Consider the following 17,109-nt stretch of genomic DNA (forward strand, 5'->3'; position numbering starts at 1 on the left):
CACTGACACTTGGAGAGCTCAGTCTACTTGGGATTATGTAGGTTGGGGAGACACCCCCCCTCCCCCCCCCACCTCAGGACATTACCTATCTTTCATTGTCCTCTCTTTAAAAGGAAAATGTCCTCTGTGAGGGATGATATATTAAGCTTTCATCAATCAGGAACAATGTAGTTTTCATACACTCACAGACTGGAAAAAGCTAAAAGCCACACACTCTACATTCTCCACTTGACAGAGAGGAGAACAGAGGCCTAGAGTGGTCTTCTCAAGTTCCTAAAATTGGTTTTTGGCAGAAAGAAGACAGGAACATAGAAAGGCTCCTATCTAGTCCTGGTTTGGGTCTACAAGCATAGGTTACCGGCTCAGTGGAAACCTATGACATTTACCTGAAAAACAATTCAAAGCATGTGCCCTGCTTTGGGGTGGCTCTTATTTGAGGGTAATGGGGGCTGTTCACATATGACATCCTGGTGGGGAACCAGCTTTCCTTCTTCTTTGTTCAATTCTCAGAGCCAAAGTCACCCCTGAAGTTGGACTCCAGAGAGAGGAAGAGAGAGGAGGGGCCCCTTTTGAGCTTCCTACCAATTGTGGTATCTTCTTCTTTGCTCCCTGCCCAAGACACGGCTTTAATCTGAAAAGGCAGGAAGCCACTTTGATCTTAAACAATTTCTGAAGCATGAAGAAGACAGGCTTATTTCAAGAACTGCATTTAAGACGCTATACTTTCTACCTTTGGTTCCATAGAGGAAAATAGCATTAATTCCTCCAAATAAATGATTAGATTTTAATGGTGTCTTTAGTGTAGATTTTAGTGCAATCACTATATGTCCTGGTCTGAAAATCATGCTAAATAATGAGTCTGAAAGTTCAGAAAGATCCTTTTTTTTAACCATGGAAAAGATAATGACTCTTCAAAAGCTGAATATTTTGTAATAGCTTCACCTCTAGATTTCTAGTATGGAGCAGCAAACAAGGGAATTGTGTGAGTGTTCTTTCTCCTTGCTGGAGCGGGAGAGTTTTAAAACAACCATCTCTGCAGGGATTACAACCAGGTTTCATCTTTTTCTGTTTCTTATCTGCTTATCTGAGAAGAGGTAAGATAAAATGGAATGGCAATCCCTTTGACTTAATTAACCCTGATTTGAAGAGTCTGGGGTAAATGTGTTGCTCCCTGTTTGTGATACAAAGAAGTGGTTACTAGAAAAAAAGCACTTAGATGATTTCCAAGTCATCTAATTATGTTTGTTTCTGGCATTTAACCTTTTCACCAACTTTACAATAGTGGCATCTAGCCTGACAGTTTTCTGCAATACTGTCTTGAAGTTGTATTATCTTTGAAGGGTAACAAGGACTATACTTTTGAATTCTAGCTTTTGAACTATGATGTTGGAAGCAGAAATTACATTCAGTATATTTATCCAGAAGGATTAGGAATTAATGTAATGCTCTGATTCTTATATATGTTATGTGTGGATCATAAGGGATTCCTGTGGTGACTTTTAAGAAACAAGTTCTCTAGAGAGAGGCCTTAACTAAGGTCAACACCTCAATAGGGATTGAATCTGGCTGTCATTTAAAGAGGTGGGGTGGACGCCTTTGCAATGGAATGCAAGGAGGTAGAACTAGGACATGAAATTGAAAAGCAGAACCTGCAACTATGAGGCTTGAGGACTCTATGTACAGTACAACCTTTCTTCTCCAAGGATTCCATGGAGTCTTGGAGAAATCATAAGAACGCTGAGCACGAATTAAATGGATTGAGTGTCAAAGGATGATCTAGAAAGTTTGAGTAAGTGGTATGACCAAGATGTATGTACTATACATAGAGCTAGAATGACTTGATTAACACCAAATCAGTGTGCTCAGCCTTTTGAACTAGTGCCTGCAGGCATTTTAAAAACATATTATTTATGCAATTTAACATTTAATGGCAGTTGAGTTTTGATAGACCTTCTTGCATGGAAATTCCTGAATGCTATAAATGCTATAAATTATAGGACTGTGGAATAGATGGTAAATGTGACAGCTCCATTATTTCCTTCCAGAAATGCTTTTAAAGATCTTAAAATGCATCAGGATGGCTGTGAAGAAATGAAGGAGTAGGACAAGCAGTAGATGAAATGAAAAAAATTTTTAAAAACGCACTGCACAGACCAGAGAGAGAACTCAGAAAGCATTCCTGGAGGTCGTGAAAACACTTGAAAATGTAGAGAGAAACGAAGTGAGCACGGAAGACTGAATGGAGTAAAGTGAAAGGGACCAAAATGTTTACCTGCTATGAAAGGCAGCAGTGGATGAAAGATGGTTACTATTGGCAACAGCAACAGATGTAGATTGTTCCTTTTTCATGTATAAGCAGAGTTTAGAAACTACAGTTCTAAAGAGAAATATAAAGTCTGTCATTCTGGGGTGAAAAAGCCTTTCCAGTCTACAGAGAGACCCCACCCCTTTCTTCACCAATGTCCAGTAAAGATGAACTTAATGGCACTGAATGTCAATGACAAAAGCATAGCTGCACTTCTCCAGGCCTTATTTCCATTTTTATTAAATTCCTTACTTGCCCCAAACCTGTGAATTTCTTTAGGCTTGTCCTTATTTCATTTCAGTCCCCAGTACTGTGAATCAACGCTAATTTGGGTGTCTGGGTGCTATTACACACGCTGTTTTTCATCTCCCTTTGCCTGTTTTATGACTTTAATATTCGGACATATCTGTGCATAGGAGTTGCATCTCATTGATCAGATTTACTTTAAAATATCTTTGATTTAAATGAAAACACAGGAAACATTTCATGGCTTAGACGAGAGAGAACTACATCAGCAGGAGAGTTGACATCGCGTGTCAGCCACTCACTGACTGTGGAAACTTTGAGAACTAACTGCATCTCTCAAATCCTAAGTTTCCTTATCAGCAAAATGAAGGTGTTAGAGCTGATAATCTTGAAGGTCCCTCCAGAGCTAACAATTTTATTTTTTTTAATTGACTTATATTTATTTTTTCATATTTTTTATTTTATTTTTTTATATGGCAGGTTCTTATTAATCTATTTTATACAAATTAGTGTATATATGTCAATCCCAATCTCCCAATTCATCCCACACAATCTTATTTTTTGAGATAAAAATCAACATCAGTCAGTGTGATGTGAGCAAAGCAAAAAAGTAGAATATCTATGGCACTATTCACAGAACCAGAACTTCAGACTTGGAAAGGTTCTTACTGTGCTTCTAACTCTCCTTTATTTTGACATTTGAGGAAACTGATGCCCAGAGAGATGAAATGGCCTGTGACACAGCTACACAGTAGCAGGCTAGCAATTTAATATATTACATATTTATAAATAATGCTATGAGCTTCTGGAGACTTTAATGGTTTAAGTGATAACCCTATTTGAGAGACCTCATAACTGTGTCACTAGGGGTTTCAAGGCACTAAAAAGGCAGAGAGTTGGAATAGGTCTGTATGTCAGTCAGGCTTCTCCAGAGAAACAGAACCAATGGGATATACATATATTTATTTACTATGAGGAGCTGACTCACAAGATTATGGAGGTTGAGGAGCCCCACAGTCTGCCATCTGCGAGCTTGAGACCCAGCAAAGCTGGTGGTAAAATTCCAGTCTGAGTCCAAAGGCCTGGGAATCAGAGGAGTTAATGGTGTAAATCTCAGACCATGGGCAGAAGACTGACATTCCAGCTCATGCAGGCAGCAAGGGGCCAGATGCTCCCTCCCTTGGCTTTTTGTTCAATTTAGGCCCTCAATGGGACCGGTGATGCCCACTCCCACCGGGGAGGGCAATCTGCTTTATGGAGTTCACTGATTCAAATGCTAGTCTCATCTGAAACATCCTCACAGACAGAGACAATATTTAATCTGGGCTCACTGTGTCCCAGTCAAGTTGACACATGAAATTAACCATCATAGTCTCACATAACTGTGCCATATAAGGTTTATAAATCTGGGAGTCAGGTTACTGAAATGGACAAAATACCAAAAGACAACCACAGAAGAAAATATATCATTCCCCATGTGCTTGTGGGCATAATTAGATGAAGGAATGTAGAAACTGCCTAATATACAATGCCCTTCAATTATGGTCAAATCCCAGAAATATCATACTTTAAAAAAGGGTTTTAAGAATCCATGTGCTTTTTAACGAATTATCAGCCACATAAATCTCCTCGAAAGTAAACCACCCTCAACAATGATATACGCAATGTGTTGCGGATGACATTTTAAGTGCTCCTGTAAAAGCATACTGTGGTTAATTTAAAATATAATTAATGAAAGACTGTCATCTCAGAAACTGGAACAAGTTACTGACAAATGAAATTAGAAGCGTGGTAGTCTACATGAAATCTAGAGTCAAAGGAAGGATCTGTCTGTGTCTCTCCTGCACGGTCTGTGTGGAGAGGGCCCACTAGTGTTGCAAAACTGGCCCCAGTTCCTTAAACAGAAATAGCCAATAGTAGGAAACAACGGATCATTGGACTTGGTAGAAAATCTCTTTAAAATACCTCCACCTTTGTCTTTATTTTCCTTGTACCACATGGCCTTTTGGTCTATAACTGAACAGATCTGAAGATCAGAAAGGCATGCCCTATCCAGGACTAGGATGTCTGGTATAAACTGAAGCACTGGTAAACAGTTGCCTGTGAGTTTATAAATCAGTGGTCCAGAACTTGACTGGCCCTTGGAAATCACAGAAATACGTAGATTACCGCTGTCAGAAGTTATCTCTTGAACTAGTGTCCCCCTCAAAATGCAGCCAGCTTAACAGGACACTATGAGCCTTTATTTTAATGAATATCTGAGTTTCATACTTGATTTCCTATAGATGTTTTCCCTCAGGATACCTTGGGGCAAAGGAACAAGGAAGACATAAAATCAAAAAGAAATTCATAATTTTTTAGATACTAGATTAGAGGGAATTCCCTGAAGAAATGGCACAAAGTTAAGGTAAATTTGATGAACAGAAGAGAGGAAAGCTCCTTACAAGTCTCATTTCCATGGGGACCAATGTCAGCCTGGAGGACTCAGGGAAGGCCCACATACCGGGGCAAAGGGCAGCACAAAAGGCAAACATCACAACCTGACAATTTTCCTGATGTCAACTCTATCTAGATTAACAGACATCCTAGCTACTTTTTTTTTTTTTTTTTTCCACTTGGGAGTAAAGTTAACAGGGTTAAAGAAAATGATTGAAAACCATAAACCCTGAACACACATGTATCTTGATTTTGCCAGCTGAGTCCAAAACCAAACATAAAGAGAACAAAATTTTAAAAATGCTATAACATGACTAACTCAAGTAGAAATACATAGGCAAAAAAAAAAAAAGAAGCATTGATCCTACCGCCACCCCAATCACAGATTAGGTATCATTGCCTACCTAAGACCCTAGGATTCTGTTTAAGTTAAGAAACTATGTCATAACTTAATTTTGTTTACCAGACAGCATCTAACAGAGTGCTGAGTATAGGGAGAAAGCACTGAATAAGTCTGTGTTGAATCGATGTGCTAATTAACAAATTCAGCAGATTTGGCAACTACTGAGATTTGCCATCAAAAGCAAGTCACCAAGCCATACTACAGTCACTGGCTGTGGGCCAGGACTCAGGATCGTCATGAGCACCAGAGAGGCCTTGGAGCCCAGCATTAAACTTTGGAAAGGACGAGCTTTGTAACCTGGCACATCCATGAATCAAAATGTCCTCTTTTTGTTTAACATGATCCCACACTTCAGGGTTATTAACCTGTTTGGTGATCCTCAGCACAACAGGAAGAAAGGAGACAGAAACAACCTTCCTCAGCATCTGTTGCTTGCTTTCGAGAAGTTATTTTTAGAACAACTTCTCTCCCACAGATATAATAGTATTATGCTTAGTCAACATGTTTACATAGTTTATATAACACACAGGCTTTTGTTCTCTCTTTTATTCTTAGAACAAAATTGAGACTCACTCGTATTCAGGTCGGTTTACATTGGAAGGAACATACATGTCATTTGATATTTGGAAAATTGGAATTCACAAAATATGTGCATCTCAGGGAGGAGTGATTAATAGATATTGAGTATAACGGAAAGAACTAAAAGAAAAAGAAAACATGAGTTAAGCTTATGTGATGAACGTAAAGAATACAGGGGTGTCTGTCTTAATTAAAATGCACATGGTGGGTGTGTCAGGAGGTGGGAACGTATTAACTTCGATGTGGATGATGGGAATATAGAAAGTACGGAATTTTCAATTATACCAGCGGTAACAAGGACATGAAAATAAAGCCTTGTCTGGTGAGGGAAACCTGAAGATGTGGGTGTTTCAATTACAGAGGCGGAAATGGAAGTTCAGAAATCGAGGTGCACAAGCCACAGTATGGGTGGCGACAAGATGAATGATGGGAAGTTAAAACATGCTTAAGTATCTCACTCTGGTTTTTAATATTATTCATATATGAAATAGTTTAGACTTAGTTCACAATTTGAGTTGAACTTTCACACTCCTCGTGAGATAATTTATGACTTTAAGTGACGATCTCAGCTGAACTAAAATATTATTCAGTGTCAAACAACTCAGCTCTTGTTGCTGTTGCTGCTGTTATTATTATTTTATGACCACTGGTAGTTACGTAAATAATTTAGAGACAGCAGAGGTTCTGTGTAAAGTACCTAGCAGATTCACCAGATTCTGACACATCGTCATGTAAAATTATAATTAATAAGAATACCAGCCAGTTTAGAAAAATTTTAATTAATCTAGTGGTAGGCTTTGCTTTCAATTCGCTATGGCAATCACTATTTTCTGGAGTGGGTTCAGCAGTTGCATTGAATGTGAGAGATGAGAAAGACATTCTTTGCTGAGCTTGTTTACAGTCAGAGGTAAGATTCTTGGCTGGAACATCTGGAGGTGCTTAGGCACCCAGAATCACCACAGTAAACCGGCCCCCTGAAATTCTTGTGGACGGGAGAAACATGCATTTGTATTTGCAAATATGAAATAATAACCTCTTTAAGTATCTTATAATAAAAAAATTTTCCATTAAGACAACCTCAAAATATCAGCATCTCTTTATGCCCTTCTAAGGAAAGCTCCATGTTAGGGAGTTTTTCATAGCTTTTTCGTTAAAAACCCTTAAGGGAAGGTTATTAAAAATGTTTATGTCTCAGTGCAATGGTGATACTACAGTTCTTGAGATAGATCCAGAGTCTTATTATTGCTGATTGGAAACTTACAGCAATAATTTATAAGCAATATGTGTATAATTATATTATGACACTATTACATTGGGCTCCAGAAGTAACGCTCCACAGCAGAAACTTAGCATTTATATTTGTAAATGGCTACATGCTTTTTTTTTAGTAATTACTTTTTACAAGAACCAACGGTGGTTGGTCTAAATGAGTTCAGTGAACATTCTTTATCCATTTGTATGGTACTCATGGCAGGAAATAGGAAGCACCATTTAGACACAGGAAGAGTCAGCAAAACAGGTCTCACCAAGAATGATCTCAAATTCTGCTTTTTGAACTTGCAGTGTCTAATTATTTAACTTCTGAAGACTGAAATGTATTTTGCTTGTGAGATTATCACTTTTAAAAAATATTAGTGCTCTGATTCTTATATGAAAACGGAGACTTAATAAAATAATGTTATAGAGTCAGTGAACATCATGCAGAATACATATTTTCCGACATCACCAAGCACTGCATCACAAGGTAATTAGGAAGTTAATAATCTTTTTAAAGAGCAGTTTCATTTATAAAAAGAGCCGAAGTTTTATCGACTGCCTGCAGTGTGCTCATTCAAATTACTGTGAAAGCTGGAGTTTAATAATTTTCTGTGTAGCTTTTTACCACCCACATATGAAAACTATCTGAGACAGTTATTTCATGGCTAATACAATTGTCCTTATATGGTCAAAGTAAAATAAATAAGTTAATCTGGCTAAGCACATTTAATTACAACTAATCATGCTGACATTAGTATTCATAAACCAGGCACTGTACCAGGCAAAATGGATATAAAGATGACCATAAATTTATCCTTGCTTTCATAGAGCTTACTATTTAGTTAAGGGAGGCATAGGTAAACAATTCGTTATAATAAAGTATAATTGGTGCTGTTACAGAAATATGAATGAATTCAGAAAAAGCAAGGGAATTATGCTGTTGGTGTTACCTTTGCACCGCCTTTTAAAACTCTACATCAAAATTTCTTCATCCATAATGTGAAAGCATATTGTAACATGAAATCTCTCCAGTGAGACCCTGGGGTTGCTTCCAGGATAAACATTCTGTGATTTGATACTAATTTAAGTTACAATGAAGATCACTGTAAGTTCTAAATTGGAAGAAATAAAATTCCAAGGGGCAACATTAGTAATGGAGTCAAGATACAGATTTGCCATTTTAATTTGTGACTTTTCTCCTCTGAATTTGGTTTCGAGATCCATGAAATGGGATATTACCTAACTCAAAGTCAATTTAGAAAATATATGTGAAATTAGGTGAGGATACTGTTAGTAAACTGAGCCTTCCTATGCTGCTTTTCTGCTATATTTGAATATCAGTGATGGAGATTTTAAACCTTGCAATACTACACCTCTGGGGTTATTGTGAACCTTCTGCACATCTGATCTGCTGTAAATATGAGTGAACCTTCCAGGCCTATCATCACTGTAGCCTTCAGTGTTCTACGAATTTGACATTTCATTTAAATCTTGGTTACTCAGCAATTTTAATACTAAGCAGAGTAGCTAAACGAAAGGCAATTGCTTTTCCTTCTTTCTCTTTCTTTACAAATCAAAAGACTGGTTTCAGCCACATTTAGGTAATAGTCTCTAAGAATTCTGCTGATGTTGATGTTAAAATAATTTCACGAAGACACCGGGGGGATTCTTATGTATTTGCCAAACTTGCAGCTTCCTACTTCCTGATGTTATTAGAGAAGGGGAAGGTACAAATGTGAAGTTGACTTCAACCTCAGTACCAGACTGACCTTGTTGTGGTAATAAAGCATATGAATGCTATTTTGATGTCTAAGAAATTATAAAACATACAGTCTAATTCCTGGTTCTAGTAATATGGCATTTAGAAACACTGAAGGAAGGACAGTTAAGGAGTAGAAAGACAGATGCTATAACATGTTACTTAAACTCTTTGAGTTCCAGTTTCTCCATTCACATGAAACCTGAGTAAGAACTGGCTGTCTTATTAACAGTCTTAGCACAAGTTGCATCTTACAGAAATAAAAGTCTAATTCTACCCAATTAATATTCTTAAAAAAACAAAAGCAATTCAATGAAAGAAGGATAGCTCTTTCAATAAATGGCGCTGGAGAAATTGGATAGCCATAAGCAAAAAATAAATATATAAATGAATAAAATGAACCTTGACCTTAACCTCATATGTAATATAAAAATCAACTAAAATGGACCATGGACATAAATGTGAAACATAACACTATAAAACTTCTAGAAAAAGACACAGGAGAAAATCTTCAGGACCAAGGATAAGGCAAAAAGTTCTTAGACTTGAACTAAAACCAAAAGCATGGTCCATTAAAAAAACAAAGCTTGATAAATTGGACCTCATGAAAATGAAAATTTTTTATTCTATGAAAGACCCTGTTAAGGATGAAAATACACATAATGGACTGGCAGAAAATATTTGCATATTGTATATTTGACAGAGGACTAGTATCTAGACTTATAAATAACTCATATCTCGATATAAGAAAACAAACATAATTAGAAAATGGGCAAAAGATGCAAAGAGACATTTCAGCAAAGGGGCTAATATAGGTGGCAAATAAGCACATGACAAGATGCTCAATATCATTAGTCATTAGAGACATTAATACTAAAACCATAATGAAACATCACTGCACACCTTTCAGATAACTGAAATAATAAATAGAGAAAATGCCATATACTGGCGAGGATGTAGAGAAACTGGATCACTCACACATTGCTGGTGGGAATATAAAATGGTACAGTCACTCTGGAAAATAGTTTGACAGTCTTTTAAAATTAAAAAAACAGACTTACCATGCAATCCAGGAATCATACTCCTGGGCGTTTATCCTAGAGAGATAAAGACTTATTTTTATGCAGAAACTGATAAACAAATGTTCCTAGCAGCTTTGTTCCTAGTAGCCACAAACTGGAAACTACCCAGATGTCCCTCCACAGGTGGATGCTCAAATAAGCGGTGGTACGTCCACCCCCGGGAGGCAGCTCGGTAGTAAAAAGGAGGCACTGTTGATACATGCGACAACGTCCACGAACCTCAACGAAATTATGATGAACGAAAACACCAGTCTCCAAAGGATGCACACTGCATGATTCCACATATAACATTTGTGAAACATCATCACAGAAGTGGAGAACAAATTGGTGGTTTCTGTGGGTCAGAGATGAGGAGGGTGGATATGGCTAAAAGTGGGTAGCACATGGGAGCTTTGTGGTGACGGGACAGTTAAATATCTTGATTGTGGTGGTGGTGGTGGTGAAGCGAAGCTACACATTTGATAAAACCGCACACACACACACGCACATGGTCCTCTATAACTGGTGAAATCTGAATAAGCTCTATGACTTGTGCCATTATCAAAATGAAAAAAAATCCAGCCCTCTCCCCATAAAACCTTGTTTTTGCATAATTCACTCAAAAGACTCCAAAGAGAGAATTACGCCTCATAATTAAACATCCTAAGCATGCCCTTCCTCTGTCTCGCTCCCCAAAGTCTCTTCTTCATAGCTGTGGCTCCCTACTCTGTCTTTTCTCCCAACCCAAACCAAATAAAACGAAAAACAAATAACCACACAAACAAATAACCCCCCCTTCCCCTTTCCTGATCTCTATAGCTACGCTTCCCCTTGCCTCCCCCAAGTACTGGTCCTTTTCTTCCCCATGGTCCCACAAACCTCTGTATCATCTCTTTATTATGTGCATAACTTTAGCCTATTTTGGATTATTTTAACTGCCTCTTCAGCCATCGTTAGCAGCAGTACAAAAAAACTTGAGAACTTGAATAAGCAAACACAAAAACCTCTTTGGGGAAAGAGGACGATTTAAATATTGACACGTTAACAGTTTGCCCTTTTCATTATCAAATGGGGTTAATAACTCCCACCGCCCTTAAAGGGTTGTTATGAATATTAAATAAGATGTCATATGTAAAGCACATAGTACAGTGCTTGGCACACAGTAGGTGCTCAACAAATGGTAGCAGCAAGTAACAGGAAGCAATTGGCACACAAAAGAGAGTGGTAATAGAGCTCTGCAATTTAACAGTCCACAAAGAAATACTCATGAAGCATCTAATATACTCTTAGTACTTTGCCAGTACGATGAAACAGCCAAAGGAAAGATGCATACAGCATAAATAAGAACATGAAAAAGCAGTGCCATTAGTCATTAGGAAAACGATCATTAAAACCATAATATGATACTACCTATAAGTATGACTAAGATCCTGGCAACTGGATCTCATTCATTGCTGGTAAAAATGCAAAATGCTACAGCCACTATGGAAAAGTCTGGAAGTTTCTCATAAAGGTAAACGTTCATTTACCATGCAACTCCACTTCTAGGCAATTATCCAAGTGAAATGAAAACTATGTTCAAACAAAAATCTGTATGAGAATGTTTATAGCTGTCTTATTGCCCCACAATGGAATTTACCCACACATTCTCCAACTGGTAAATGTATAAACATACTGATATGTCCATACAATGGAGTACCCACTCAGAAATACCAAGGAATGTACTACTGACACACAAAACATGAATGAACTGCAAACGCATTATGCTAAATAAAAGAATCTACACACAAAAGTCTACATACTGTGTGATTCCACACAGGCAAAACTATAGAGACAGGAAACAGATAACTGGTCATCAGGGTCTGCAGGTGGGAGGGGGATTGACTGCAAAAGGTCACGAGGGAAATATTTCAGGCAATGGAACAGTTCTATACCTTGATAGCAGTGACGGTTACACAATTGTATGCATCTGTCAAAACTCACAAAAATGTACACCAAAAAGGGTGAATTTACCTTATGCAAATTTTACCTCAATCAAAAAAAATAGAAAAAATAGAATTGTAGCCTAAAAGTTAAGAACACAGATTTTGCCACTGTGTGCCTTCAGATATAATGTAAGAGATGAGACTAACACACATAAATAAGGGAATCACATGTACTCGTCTACAATTTGTTGCTGAATTATGAGGTTTAGGGATAGGTATAAATTGAATTTAAAGAGATCACTGATTTATGTGCAAGAGGAAAGACTGGACTTCAGTGTCAAACATCAAAAGGGTGGGCAGAACCTGGTTGGGCAGAGAGAACTGAAAGAGCATTTTTGCCTGAAGAAATGTGAGTAAAAATAATGAGCAGTGATGAGGAGTCTTACCTGAAGGGAGCAGAGCTGGTGTTGAGAGTAATGAGAAATTGATTTGATAAAGACGATGGAGCCAGACTGCAGAGGGACTTAAATTTTAAACACAGCCCATGACAGAATTAAAGTCTTTTCATAAGACAGTTATAGTGAATTCTTGAATGAGGGTTATCATAAAAAGCAGTTTGTACAGATGATCATTCTGGAAGTAATGTTCCCTCTAGAAGAAGGAGAGAAGCCACGTCCTGGCACAACAGGAAAGGGGAATCAGTGTGTTATTTATGTTGCAGACTCAGAGTCCTTTGTGGCTTTCTGAATTGACATCTTAGCTGATTGTCTTAATAATAGATATCTTGTGTTAAAAATGGAATCTTTGAGTGTTTAGCAGAAGGGAAGCACAGCTGCCTCCAGCGGTTTGTTCCTATAGCTTCTGGGCATGGGGCACCATCTACAGGAAGGGCTGCTCAGTGGCTGCTTTCTTTCACGCCTTGGGGACTGCAGCTGCCTGGATTGCCACATGCTCAAGTCACTCCTGATCTCAGAAATAAGGAACACTCAGAAACCCTACAGAACAGTGCTTTTCTGCTCCATCCAGAGTTCAAATACATTTTGACCCCTATATGAAGTCACTGAAGAAAGGGCATCCGTTCCTTCCTTGGAAGCCTAAGGGTGAGTATAGGAGAGTACAATTCTGCATCCTTGCTTTGGCCAGTATCTGTGCTCATGAATGCCTCACCTCTCTCATCCATGGTTTTAGCTAAGAGACTTTATTGAGAAAGACATTATAGTAAAGTGAATAAATCTCAAGAACTTGGGTTTCTTTTTAAATTTAGCAGAAAATCCCGGAGAATTTATTCATTTTCTGTTGATATAAAATTCTACTCAGAATCCTTAGAGGGATGAGGGAGTCCTGACTGTATGTTAGGTTATCATATATACAATGGAATATTACTCAGCCATAAAAAGAAATGAAATTGAGTTATTTGTAGTGAGGTGGATGGACTTAGAGACTGTCATACAGAGTGAAGTAAGTCAGAAAGAGAAAAACAAATACTGTATGCTAACACATATATATGGAATCTAAAAAAAAAATGGTTCTGAAGAACCTAGGGGCAGGACAGGAATAAAGACGCAGATGTAGAGAATGGACTTGAGGACATGGGGAGGGGGAAGGGTAAGCTGGAAAGAAGTGAGAGAGTGGCATGGACATATATACACTACCAAATGTAAAACAGATAGCTAGTGGGAAGCAGCCACATAGCACAAGGAGATCAGCTCGGTGCTTTGTGACCACCTAGAGGGGTGGGATAGGGAGGGTGGGAGGGAGACACAAGAGGGAGGAGATATCAGGATATATGTATAGCTGATTCACTTTGTTATAAAGCAGAAACTAACACACCTTTGTAAAGCAATTATGCTCCAATAAAGATGTTAAAAAAAAAAAAAAGGATAGCTTGAAGAATTAGAAACTGGATATGAAATTTTCTTGAATAAATTTGTAACGTTTCTCAAATTTAAAAAAACTGGAAAAATACTAAAATAAATACCCCATAACTATTCCAAGTAAAGATGTCAAGACCAACATGCAAAGTACATTGATATGGAAGTAGGTGTGTCCCTGAGTCTTTTAGAAATCTCTTAATTAATCCTGGGATGTGCTGTATGAAGAGAGGATGTCAAATGTCTTGCTGAGTAGCAAATAGATGAACCCTACAAACAGCTTCAAGTAGCAATGAGGCTAATATCAAATGCCCTTCATCTGAGAGTCCTAGAGGTCTTTACAAATGGCGTAACATTAACCTGAACATCACTCCAGAGAAGCATCAAATTAATTTCCATTTCAGAAATGGAACCCTGAGAAAGAAGCATGTCCATGATCACAACTAAACCTACTTCTTAGCATACTTAAGGCCAGTTCCTATCAGCCATCTGTTCTGAGAGTTAATTTTAGGTCCTGGAGTAAAAGAGAGAGAGCATGAAGATGTCAAAATGGAAAACAAACCATATTCATTCAACATTTGGGGGATCATTTAAAGTTAAATAATAATACAGGATTACATTTCTCAAGGTATTCACTATATATTTAGAGCAACATTTAGGGAACAGTATGGCAAGTGCCATGATAATAGTATAATTGAAGTATGATGGAAATACATGAGAGGAAGAGAATCAAACTAGGGGATCAGGGAAAACTCACATAGGAAGAGATACTTAAGCCAAGCTTTGAAGGCTTGTAGGAGTTATCTTTAAGCAGAAAGCAAGGAAAAGGATTCTGTACAAGACAAATAGCACAGACAAAGCATGAAGCATTATAATTGCCAGTAGCTGGAATAGTGCTAGGGGGAAGGAGGCCACAAATTTGAATGTGATGTATGTGCTAAACTAAGGAGCTTAAAATGTGTACCAAATACTATAGCCAAGGGAACAGGTCAGTGGTCAGCGCACATATTCACAGGAGACCCACAGCTCCATCAGCACCATGATATCAACATGGAGTTGTAAATATAATTTACAGGAACTCGAACAGGCAGAAACAATACCTCCTTGCAAACTTCTATTTACAATTCATGTTTTGTAAGATGCCAGTAGGTTATACTGCCCAGGAGGAAAAGAAAACAAAGTTGGTATACGACTAGCTCACCTCTGCTGTAGAGTTAGGCCAAAGGAGAGATCCATCAGGCATGGTATGATCAAGAGAAAAGTAAGAGATTTCAAAGAAAATATAAACAGAACTCAGTGATAAGTTGGATATAAGGGGCTAAAAAAAATGAGTAACTGAAATTTTGATTCTAAATCACTGGGCTTTTTAAGTTCTTCAGTGATTTATAAAAATAATAAAATAAGAAAGAATACTTAGATGGTAAAGATGAATCCACAAACATGCTCAGTTGAAGATGACAATGGGACTTCAAGTCAGAGTTCTAGGTACCTAGTGGGGCTTGTCTCTGGACAACATCTACTTTCCAGGGCCTCTAACCTTGAGCTTAAGGCTGCTCAGTATGTATCAAATGATCAGTCCAGAGGAACAGTGTTTACAGGAAACTGCTAGAAAGTTAGGTGGGGTATCCTTTCTTCTGGAATAAATCCAAGCTGAGGGCTATGTCCCATCTTATTGTGGTGCTGCCCTCCTTGTGTTGCTTCCATTAAATTTGCTCAGACTTTATATACCAGCATCTTAATAAAAAGGAGCCCTGTAAAATTCATCTTTTCATCCATTATAACGATGTTGTACGGGTTGGGTTCTCTGGGAAACAGATGCTAAGATGGAATTAGAACTGCAAAAGTTTTATTGGGAATAGCACCAGTGAGAGAAAAGAGCAAGATGCAGGGTTGGGCATGTGGTGCCGACAGACCCTAATTTAGACCTCACCCAGTCTTTGTCAGCCCAGGGAAGAGCTCTGGAGCAAAGATGGCATGCTGGAGGAGCCCCACAGGGGTTGGAGATGACCTAGCCCTTGCACCATTAATCTGCTGTCATTACCTGGAGGCCACCTGGAGGAGGATGTGGCCTCATCTTGAAAGCTGGAACAGACCCTGAAGGAGCCAACGACTGGATGCAGCAGCTGACCACAGTCCTTTCAGCTGGGCATCTAGTCCTTTCTTGAAGTAGGATCTGAGTGATGTATCTCTGTGTCGCCACAAAGCCCTCAAAGATTTGTTTACGCAATACCCTTTTTATGAAGCCCCATGAGAGAAATAGCTCTTGGTAGCTGGCACAGCTGTGCATAACCCATACAAGGGATATGCTTCTGTATTTTGGACACCGGTATCCACATCACTGGTCAGATTTTCTTCTGTGCATTGGCTGCTATGAAGCTCAGAGCTAAATTTATGGGGTTCATATAGAATTTCATAAAATACTAATACCATAGCTGCTGCATTATCCTTTTCTCTTGTTTCCTTTTTACTTAGAAAGCACATAAATTACTTTAGCCAGAGACTAGATCTCTAAGTAGAACTACCTTTCCATAAGGTGATTTGTGGGATACCGTCATGGATCATGATACAAAATGGACTATATTAGGGACGTCCCTGTGGTCCAGTGGTTAAGACTCCGCCTTCCAATGCAGGGGGTGTGGGTTCGATCCCTGGCTGGGGAGCTGAGATCCCACATGCCTCGTGGCCAAAAAACCAAGACATAAAACAGAAGCAATATTGTAACAAATTCAATAAAGACTTTAAAAAAAACAGTCCACATCAAAAAATCTTTAAAAAAAATAAGGACTATATTGAATCTTAGCTTGGGCCTCATCTTATCCAACTCAAAAATGAGAGAGGATCATCAATTAACTCCTTTGAATGCAAAAATATATACATTTTTGTCCCTACTCTATAAATACCTAAATTATAAATCTAATCATTTGTGTTGTATTATTGATCTGTCATCCTAAATAGATATTTACTAACACATCTGAAAGTGCTTTTCAGTAAAGGCCCAGGGCCCTCTAGTTGGCTATTAAAAACATAAAGAAGAAATAAAATTCTGGGGGTTCCTCACTTTCCCCCTTTTCTTGCTAGTGCTTTATTAGTAACAAGGAAATGATCACTCTGAAATTCACTTCCGCTGGAGAGACCAGTATATAAAGACTATGTGGTAATCACTTGCCTTAGTTGTCAGTTTTTGAAGTGTCATAATTATTGTGATCTGGGCATTAGGAAGGCAAATTTTCCTTTCGTGATGGGAAAGAGGGTTGGGAATGAGGCCGA

The 17,109-nt window shown here is 38.2% G+C and overlaps 1 protein-coding gene across 2 annotated transcripts in view; it reads right to left on the minus strand.

Moving 5' to 3' along the window:
* The window catches only part of CNTNAP2 (contactin associated protein 2), a 2,085,708-nt gene that overhangs the window by 609,088 nt on the left and 1,459,511 nt on the right, over nucleotides 1-17,109 (minus strand). The window lies entirely within an intron of this gene.

Source organism: Balaenoptera ricei, chromosome 9 (assembly GCF_028023285.1).
Source record: "Balaenoptera ricei isolate mBalRic1 chromosome 9, mBalRic1.hap2, whole genome shotgun sequence".
Taxonomy (NCBI): Eukaryota; Metazoa; Chordata; class Mammalia; order Artiodactyla; family Balaenopteridae; genus Balaenoptera; species Balaenoptera ricei.